This window comes from Symphalangus syndactylus, chromosome 23, assembly GCF_028878055.3.
Source record: "Symphalangus syndactylus isolate Jambi chromosome 23, NHGRI_mSymSyn1-v2.1_pri, whole genome shotgun sequence".
In the NCBI taxonomy this organism is placed as follows: Eukaryota; Metazoa; Chordata; class Mammalia; order Primates; family Hylobatidae; genus Symphalangus; species Symphalangus syndactylus.
The window spans coordinates 36,328,391-36,338,940 of record NC_072445.2 but is presented as its reverse complement, the minus strand read 5'-3'; positions in this window follow the sequence as shown (position 1 = coordinate 36,338,940).

Sequence of the window (10,550 nt, the reverse complement as noted above, 5' to 3'; positions counted from 1 at the left end):
TTTTGTACTTTTAGTAGAGACGCGGTTTCACTGCATTGGTCAGCTAGTCTCAAAATCTTGGCCTCAAGTGATCTGCCCGCCTCAGCCTCCCAAAGTGCTAGGATTCCAGGTGTGAGCCACTGCGCCTGACTTTGCAAGCACACTAAACCTGATTGCAAGGAACTTCATTACAGTCTATTTAAAGTGTCGTGAAACAAAGCTGCTAATATAATGAGGCAGATTTCCAGGACGAGCAGTGAAGCTCAAACTCTAAGTGCTGTAGGAATTCAGAGAAAAGGGAAGTTTTAGGTAGAAGCTGGGATTTGGGATGGCCTTTATTTTTTAATAAAGGCAGCTGGGTGTGGTGGCTCACACCTGTAATCCTAGCACTTTGGGAGGCCAAGGTGGGTGGATTGTTTGAGCTCAAGAGTTTGAGACCAGGCTGGGCAACATGGTGAAAACCCATCTCTACAAAAAATACAAAAAAAGTTAGCCGGGTGTGGTAGCAGGCACCTGTAGTCCCAGCTACTTGGGAGGCTCAGGTGGGAGGATCACCTGAGCCCAGGGGGTTGAGGCTGCAGTGAGCTGTGATCTTGCCACTGCACTCCAGACTGGGTGATAGAGTGAGACCCTGTCTCAAAAAAAAAAAAAAAAAAAAAGACAGAAATTGTATGCATCCTCTGTAACTATTGCTTTTTGTTTTTTTAAATTTTTTTATTTAATTTTATTTTAAATTTTAATCTATTTATTTATTTTGAGACTGGGTTATGAGACTGGCTAATTTTTGTATTTTTGTAGAGACAAGGTTTCACCATGTTGCCCAGGCTAATCTCAAACTCCTGGGCTTAAGTGATCCACCGACCTCGGCCTCCCAAAGTGTTGGGATTACAAGCATGAGCCACCGCACCTGGCCGGTAGCTATTATGTTTCAAACTAATGATGAAAAATACTATATGTCATCTTAAAAATGTGCAAGGTGGCTGGATGCAGTGGCTCATGGCTGTAATCCCAGCGCTTTGGGGGGCCAAGGTGGGAGGATCATTTGAGGCCAGGAGTTCAAAGCCAGCCTGGGCAAAATAGTGAGCTCATGTCTCTACAAAAAGTAAAAAAAATTAGGTGTGGAGACATGTGCCTAGAGTCCCAGCTACTGGGGAGGCCAAGGTGGGAGGATCCCTTGAGGCCAGGAGTTGGAGACCAGCCTCGGCAACATAGTGAGACCCCATATCTACAAAAAATTTAAAAACAATTTTTTTTAATTACCCAGGTGTGGTGCATGCGGAGGTCACGCCACTGCACTTCAGCCAAGACTACAGAGTGAGAATCCATCTTTTTTTAAAAAAAAAAAAAAGAAAAAAATGTGCAAGAGGTCCAGGGCCCAGATCAAAATTGCCAATCCAGAAGGTTCCTCTGTCAGGCAAGTTACTATCACTAGTTCTGCTGCCAGTATTAGTCAGGCCTGGTATCTAATCAATGCCAGGCTTTTCTCTGAGAAGGGAATGGGGTATGGCTATAGCAGTGTAGATTCCCTTATAACCCCTTTCTGCTGTTTTCTTGTGATCTAATTGTGGAATTTTTAGGGTCAGTGATTCCAGGTTTTTTTTTGTCGTTGTTGTTTGTTTGTTTGTTTTTGAGACAGAGTTTCACTCTTGTTGCCCAGGCTGGAGTGCAATGGCGCAATCTTGGCTCACTGCAACCTCCGCCTCCCAGGTTCAAGCAATTCTCCTGCCTCAGCCTCCCGAGTAGCTGGGATTACAGGTGTGCACCACCACACCTGGCTAACTTTTTGGATTATTAGTAGAGATGGGATTTCACCATGTTGCCAGGCTGGTCTTGAACTCTTGCCCTCAGGTGATGTGCCCGCCTCAGCCTCCCAAAGTGCTAGGATTACAGGCGTTGAGCCACCACACCCGGCCTGATTCCACATTGTAAATAATTTGTAAGTATTCAGTTTCTACACAACTTTATCATCTGCTAAGAATTTTAAAATAATATTCTCTGTTCAGCTGTCAATGTTGAAACCCATATTTCGTATTACAAGCTTTTCCCTGGTTTTAGCTTTGTTTGGAGTTTTTTGACGCAGGAATATTATTTCTGTTTGTCAATAAGAAATGTAAGACTGGAATGTTAATAAATTTCAGTTTAGTTCTATGATGTCAAGAATTTAAAAATTTAAAAAATTACTGCAGGAAAAAGATAGCTATAAAAAAAAAAAAAAAAAAAAAAAAAAAGGCCCAGGGCTGGGCATGGTGCCTCATGCCTATAATCCCCGCATTTTGGGAGGCCAAGGCAGGTGGATCATGAGGTCAGGAGTTCAAGACCAGCCTGGCCAACATGATGAAACCCTGTCTCTACTAAAAATACAAAAATTAGCTGGGCATGGTGGTGCATGCCTGTAGTCCCAGCTACTCGGGAGGCTGAGGCAGAAGAATTGCTTGAACCCAGGAGACAGAGGTTGCAGTGAGCCGAAATCATGCTACTGCACTCCAGCCTGGGTGACAGAGCAAGACTCTGTCTCAAAAAAAAAAAAAAAAAAAAATTAGGCTGGGTAGGGCCAGGCGCAGTGGCTCATACCTGTAATCCCAGCACTTTGGAAGGCCAAGATGGGTGGATCACAAGGTCAGGAGTTCGAGACTAGCCTGGCCAACATGGTGAAACCCCGTCTCTACTAAAAATACAAAAATTAGCCAGGCATGGTGGCGTGTGCCTGTAGTCCCAGCTAGTCGGGAGGCTGAGGCAGGAGAATCGCTTGAACCTGGGAGGCGGAGGCTGCAGTGAGCTATCACGCCACTGCACTCCAGCCTGGGCAACAGAGTGAGACTCCATCTCAAAAAAAAAAAAAAAATTAGACTGGGCGTGGTGGTGTGCACCTGTATTCCCAACTACTCTGGAGGCTGAGGTGGGAGGATTGCTTGAGTCCAGGAGGCAGAGGTTGTAGTGGGCCATGATAGTGCCACTTCACTCCAGCTTGGGTGACAGAGTGAGACTCTTTCCAAAAAAAAAAAAAGAATTTAAAAAATTGATTGGCTAAAAAATGCTTCATCTTAGATAAAGCTTGGAATTACTATCTTAAAAAATATGCAAGGGGCGGCCGGGCGCGGCTGGCTCACGCCTGTAATCCTAGCACTTTGGGAGGCTGAGGTGGGCGGATCACAAGGTCAGGAGATCGAGACCATCCTGGCTAACACAGTGAAACCCCGTCTCTACTAAAAATACAAAAAAATTAGCCGGGCGTGGTGGCGGGCTCCTATAGTCCCAGCTACTCGGGAGGCTATGGCAGGAGAATGGCGTGAACTCGGGAGGCAGAGCTTTCAGTGAGCCGAGATCGCACCACTGCACTCCAGCCTGGGTGACAGAGTGAGACTCCGTCTCAAGAAAATAAATAAAATAAAATAAAATAAAATAAAATAAAATAAAATAAAAAATATGCAAGGGACTGTATGGTTCTTATATATTCTCTCAGGATTGGAAGGGCAATTTTGCTATGGAGAACCCATGAGTGAGACCTGGTTATAGAGATTCTTGGAAGCTATGCAGAGTTTAGATTTGAGGTGGCAAGCCAAACTCTGAGCCTCAGTTTCCTCACTTGTAAATGGGGTCCATTCCAGGCTTTTAAATATTCTATGGTGGGACATAGGGATGGATTGACAGTGGAGGCGTGATATAGTGATGTAATGAAAGGAAGATCACTTCAGACACCTGAATGCAAGCCATGATGGGACTGGCATGAGAAGCCGTCAACCTTGGGGGACATTTCTATGTGTAAGGAGAATGTATTTTCTAGTCTTTTAATTCCAGGGTTAGAAAATAACTCCTGTGTCCTTTCCATCACCCTGGACAAAGGAAAGTGTGTCCTGTCTCTGATGCCTTCACAGATACTCATAAACCTTAGGGGCCACATGGAATGCACAGCATTTGTGGTCCCACGTCTTCTCTTTTTCTGTGGCTAGTATGTGAGGAGGGATGGGGAAGTGGGGCTGGAGTACAAGAGGCGTATTAGCAACTATTGCCGGGGTCCACCTGGCCCAAGGGGTGCCTACTGAGTCGCCTCTCTAGTTCCTGCAGCAGTGAGAGGGGAAGGAGAGGGCAATGCCTGGCAGGCTGATTTCAGAAGACTGAGGAGGCCCCCACCTGCTGGCTAGAGGCTGAAATGGCTATGGAGAATCAAATTCAGAGGCGATCCAGCCTTCCCACTCTGCACTGTGAGTTGTTCAGCTTTAAGTTGTTGAGTTACACAGTAATCAGGCATCAGAGCAGGTTTTGGTAGCTGAAATCCCTGTCTGGTCTGGAACGGGCTGTAGATGCTTGGCAGGAATCAACTTTTCCCACTCTGAGCTGTCCCCCAGGGCAAATCTAGTCAAAATGAAGATTCAGGGAAGTTATTTTAGTCTAGGTTTGTGATTCAAGTAACAGAAACTGACTGATTTAAGCTGACTTAACTGACTTTCCAGAAAAGAAATTTATTAGTAGAATATAAGGGAGTACCTTAAATAATTGGGAGGTCTTGGAGTCTGTGTAGTCAGAAACCGTACCCAAATCAAGCCACACAACAGTGTGTTCTTGTGAACACACTCCAGCTGCCACCTCTGGGTACAGAAGCTGCTGCTTCCTTGGCTAATCCTACCAAATGCTGGATGCTGCTCTTACAACTGCTGCCCTGGCTGTCTCTGGAAATTGGGTGGAACTGCTGCTGCCACTCACCTGAATCAATTATGCTTGCTTCCTGGTTCTTCATCTTCCCACCTTTCAATGCATCTGATTGCTGTGCCTTGGTCATGTGACTATGTCCTAGCTGCACAGGAGGCTGGAAGAAAATGCCTGTAGTTCCAGCCATTCTGGAGGCTGAGGTGGGAAGATTGCCGCTTCAGCCCAGGAAGCAGAGATTGCCGAGATAGCTCCACTGCACTCCAACCTGGGCGACAGAGCAAGACCCTGTCTCAAAAAGAAAGAGAGAGAGGGAGAAAGAGGGAGGAGAAAGAAAGGAGGGATGTAGAGAGAGAGAGGAAGGAAGGAAGGAAGGAAGGAAGGAAGGAAGGAAGGAAGGGAGGAAGGAAGGAAGGAAAGAAAGAAAATATATAGGGGAATGAAGTCAAATGTCAAACATCAGAAAAGCTCTTACATGGAAAATAATTTTGACTTAGTTTACCTCCAATGGGTAGAACTAAGATTATTGGGTAAGAGCATCAGAGGATATATGTTTTTTCTTAATATAAAGAAGATTTTTGTTGTTCTTAGAAAATAGCCAGGCGAGGTGGCTCATGCCTGTAATTACACCAGCACTTTGGGAGGCCAAGGTGAGTGGATCACCTGAGGTCAGGAGTTCCAGGCTAGCATGGTCAACATGTTGAAACCTGTCTCTACTAAAAATACAAAAATTAGCCAGTGTGGTGGAGGGCACCTGTAATCCCAGCTACTTGGGAGGCTGAGGCATGAGAATCGCTTGAACCCGGGAGGTGGAGGTTGCATTGTGCCTAGATCACGCCACTGCACTCCAGTCTGGGCGACAGAGCGAGACTCCATCTCAAAAAAAATAAAAATAAAAAAAAATAAGAGGAAAACAAAACAATATTTCTATTATGGAAAAAAAAAAGCATGCTCAGAAAAAAACATAGAAAAACAATAACTTGCAGAACCACAATCCAAAGACAGTTACTGGTAAGATTTTTGTGTGTTTCCTTTCAGTTTTTTTGTTTGTTTTGTTTTGTTTGTTTGTTTTTGTTTTTGGAGACAGAGTCTTGCTTTGTTGTCCAGGCTGGAGTGCAGTGGCATGATCTTGGCTCACTGCAACCTCCACCTCCCGGGATCACGCGGTTCTCCTGCCTCAGCCTCCTGAGTAGCTGGGACTACAAGTGCCTGCCACCACACCCGGCTAATTTTTTTTGTATTTTTAGTAGAGATGGGGTTTCACCATGTTGACCAGGCTGGTCTCGAACTCCTGATATTAAGTGATCCACCCGCCTCGGCCTCCCAAAGTGCTGGGATTATAGGTGTGAGCCACTGAGCCCGGAATTTTTTTTTTTTTTTTTTTTTGAGACAGGGTCTCACTCTGACGCCCAGGCTGGAGTGCAGCAGAGCAATCTCAGCTCACTGCAACCTCCACCTCCCAGGTTCAAGCGATCCTTGTGCCTCAGCCTACTGAGTAGCAGGTACTATAGGCACATGCCACCATGCCCAGCTCCTTTCAGTTTTTTTCCATGCTAATTTTTAGTTTTCAAAAAAGTGTGATTTCACTCCGTACGTATCATCATATCCTTTTCCACTTAATATCAGATTATAACATTTTTTCCACTTTATTACTGTCCAGAAGACCACTATGATGGTTAAATAGTAGATAGGAGAACTTTACTAAGTGATATCAGTTTGCAAACCAGGAAGAGATAGTCTCAGACATGGACCAAAGGTGCTCTCTATTCTCTTCAAAGAGGGAAAGGGCAGGTTGGGTTTTAAGCCTCACAGGGTCTGTACTACACAATAGTCATACATATTTAGCGGGTTTGGGGGAAAAACTATACATATTTATGAGGGGAGCCAAGTACATGCACAATGGGCAAACATATATGTAACATACATCCCATGTTCACTTTGGGGCAGGTTTTAGCATTAAAATGAGGTGGAATTTGGCTCTTTACATCAAAGGTGAATTATAGAACACAAAGACGGTTTGTGTGGAGCCTCTATAAACTGGCTGAAACTGGTTGAAGGTCTGCAGCTGCTTATCAAAAAAGAATGTTTGTAGGCCAGTGGCTCATGCCTGTAATCCCAGCACTTTGGGAGGCCAAGGTGGGTGGATTGCTTGTGCTCAGGAGTTCGAGACAAGCCTGGGCAACATGGGGAGCTCCCATCTCAATTATAAAAAGTAAAAAATGTTAAAAAAATAAATAAAAGGGCTGGGCGCGGTGGCTCACACGTGTAATCCCAGCACTTTGGGAGGCTGAGGCAGGCAGATCACCTGAGGTTAGGAGTTTGAGACCAGCCTGACCAACATGGAGAAACCCCATCTCTACTAAAAATACAAAATTAGCTGGGCGTGGTGGCACATGCCTGTAATCCCAGCTACTCAGGAGGCTGAGGCAGGAGAATCCCCAGAGGCGGAAGTTGTGGTGAGCTGAGATCGTGCCATTGCACTCCAGCCTGGGCAACAAGAGCGAAACTCGGTCTCAAAAAAAAAAAAAAGAAAGAAAGAAAGAAAGAAAGAAAGAAAGAAAGAAAGAAAGAAAGAAAGAAAGAAAATAATGTAAGGCCAGTCCTCTGTCCAATCAGAGTTGTAGAGGTCTGGCTTGTAAATTAGCTAGGAGAGGTCTGATCATTTGCCTGATACCTCCTGTTATTAAGAGAGTTTAACCAGAATGTGGTTTTTCCTGTAACCACAGGAATTTAGGGAGTTGCCATGCCAGCTGCGTTGAACCGTGTAATTAACCTTTGTTTCCTTAACCTTAGGTTCTGTCTTAGTGATAAAGGGGTGTGTGTTTTGGTCTCTCAGATCATATTACCAACTCTTTTTAAACATCATTTTTAATGGCTGCATAATATTCCATCAGAAAGATACAGCATGATTTACCTAAACATTTCTCTGTTGTTGGACATTTAGGTTATCTCTATTTTTTTGTTGGTTTAAATAATACTGAATGAGCATTTTTGTGTACAAAGCCTTTTATGTATTTAGGATTATTTCCTCAAGACAGACTATCCAAGGTAGAATTGTGGGTTCTAAATAATAAATATAGAGATAGGTATTTATTAGATATATTATATTAAATTTCATATATTTTTAATATAAAAATGAAGTGAAAAATAGAATAACTTAGCAGTGCTCCTTGAATTTCTTTTAGGAGAGGAACTGTCTTTTTGTTTTTTTGAGACAGTCTTGCTCTGTCACCCAGGCTGGAGTGCAATGGCACGATCTTTGCTCACTGCAACCTCCACCTTCCAGGTTCAAGTGATTCTCCTGCTTCAGCCTCCTGAGTAGTTGGGATTACAGGCATGTGCCACCATGTCTGGCTAATTTTTTGTACTTTTTAATAGAGACAGGGTTTCACTGTGTTAGCCAGGATGGTTTCAATCTCCTGACCTGGTGATCCAAACTGTCTCTATTAGGAATGTTAACTTAAAAATCACAAATTTGGGCCAGGCACGGTGGCTTATGCCTGTAATCCCAGCACTTTGGGAGGTTGAGGTGGGCGGATCACGAGGTCAGGAGATCGAGACCATCCTGGCTAACACAGTGAAACCCTGTCTCTACTAAAAATACAAAAAATTAGCTGGGCGTGGTGGTGGGCTGTAGTCCCAGCTACTTGGGAGGCTGAGGCAGGAGAATGGGGTGAACCCAGGAGGCAGAGCTTGCAGTGAGCCAAGATCGCACCACTGCACTCCAGCCTGGGTGACAGAGCAAGACTCCATCTCAAAAAAAAAAAAAAAAAAAAAAAAAATCACAAATTTGGCCAGGTATGGTGGCTCACGCCTGTAATCCCAGCATTTTGGGAGGCTGAGGCAGACAGATCACTTGAGGTCAGGAGTTCGAGACCAGCCTGGCCAACATGGCAAAATCCCATCTCTACTAAAAATACAAAAATGAGTGGATGGCTGAATAGGAACAGCTCCAGTCTGCAGCTCCCAGCATGATCAACACAGAAGATGGGTGATTTCTGCATTTCCAACTGAGGTACCTGGTTCATCTCACTGGGACTGGTTGGACAGTGGGTGCAGCCCACGGAGGGCGAGCCAAAGCAGGGCAGGGCATTGCTTCACACGGGAAGCACAAGGGGTTGGGGGATTTCCCTTTCCTAGCCAAAGGAAGCCGAGACAGACTGTACCTGGAAAAACAGGACACTCCCGCCTAAATACTGCGCTTTTCCAATGGTCTTAGTAAACCGCACACCAGGAGATTATATCCCATGCCTGGTTCGGAGGGTCCCACGCCCATGGAGCCTTGCTCACTGCTAGCACAGCAGTCTGAGATTGATGTGTGAGGCAACAGCCTGGCAGTGGGAGGGGCATCTGCCATTGCTGAGGCTTGAGTAGGTAACCAAAGCAGCCAGGGAAGCTTGAACTGGGTGGAGTCCACTGCAGCTCAGCAAAGCCTGCTGCCTCTGTTGACTCTACCTCTAGGGGCAGGGCATAGCTGAATAAAAGTAGGCAGAAACTTCTGCAGACTTAAAAGTCGCTGTCTGACAGCTCTTAAGAGCAGTGGTTCTCCCAGCATGGCATTTGAGCTCTGTGAACAGACAGACTGCCTCCTCAAGTGGGTCCCTGACCCCTGTGTAGCCTAACTGGGAGCACCTCCCAGTAGGGGCTGACTGACACCTCATACAGGCGGGTGCTCCTCTGGGATGAAGCTTCCAGAGGAAGGATCAGGCAGCAATATTTGCTGTTCTGCAATATTTGCTGTTCTGCAGCCTCTGCTGGTGATACCCAGGCAAACAGGGTCTGGAGTGGACCTCCAGCAAACTCCAACAGACCAGCAGCTGAGGGACCTGACTGTTAGAAGGACAACTAACAAACAGAAAGGAATAACATCAACATTACAAAAAGGATATCCACACCAAAACCCCATCCATAGGTCACCAACATCAAAGACCAAAGGTAGATAAAACCACAAAGATGGGGAGAAAACAGAGCAGAAAAGCTGAAAATTCTAAAAACCAGAGTGCCTCTTCTCTTCCAAAGGATTGCAGCTCCTCGCCAGCAATGGAAAAAAGCTGGACGGAGAATGACTTTGATGAGTTGACAGAAGTAGGCTTCAGAAGGTCGGTAATGACAAACTTCTCTGAGCTAAAGGAGGATGTTCGAACCCATTGCAAGGAAGCTAAAAACCTTGAAAAAAGATTAGACGAATGGCTAACTAGAATAAACAGTGTAGAGAAGACCTTAAATGACCTGATGGAGCTGAAAACCATGGCTCGAGAACTACGTGATGTGTGCACAAGCTTCAGTAGCTGATTCGATGAAGTGGAAGAAAGGGTATCAGTGATTGAAGATCAAATTAATGAAATAAAGTGAGAAGAGAAGTTTAGAGAAAAAAGAGTAAAAAGAAACAAACAAAGCCTCCAAGAAATATGGGACTATGTGAAAAGACCAAATCTACGTTTGATTGGTGTACTTGAAAGTGATAGGGAGAATGAAGCCAAGTTGGAAAACACTCTTCAGGATATTATCCAGGAGAACTTCTCCAACCTAGCAAGGCAGGCCAACATTCAAATTCAGGAAATACAGAGAACACTACAAAGATACTCCTCAAGAAGAGCAACCCCAAGACACAGAATTGTCAGATTCACCAAGGTTGAAATGAAGGAAAAAATGTTAAAGGCAGCCAGAGGGAAAGGTCAGGTTACCCACAAAGGGAAGCCCATCGGACTAACAGTGGATTTCTCAGCAGAAACTCTACAAGCCAGAAGAGAGTGGGGGCCAATATTCAACATTCTTCAAGAAAGGAATTTTCAACCCAGAATTTCATATCCAGCCAAACTAAGCTTCATAAGTGAAGGAGAAATAAAATCCTTTACAGACAAGCAAATGCTGAGAGATTTTGTCACCACCAGGCCTGCCTTACAAGAGCTCCTGAAGGAAGCACTAAACAT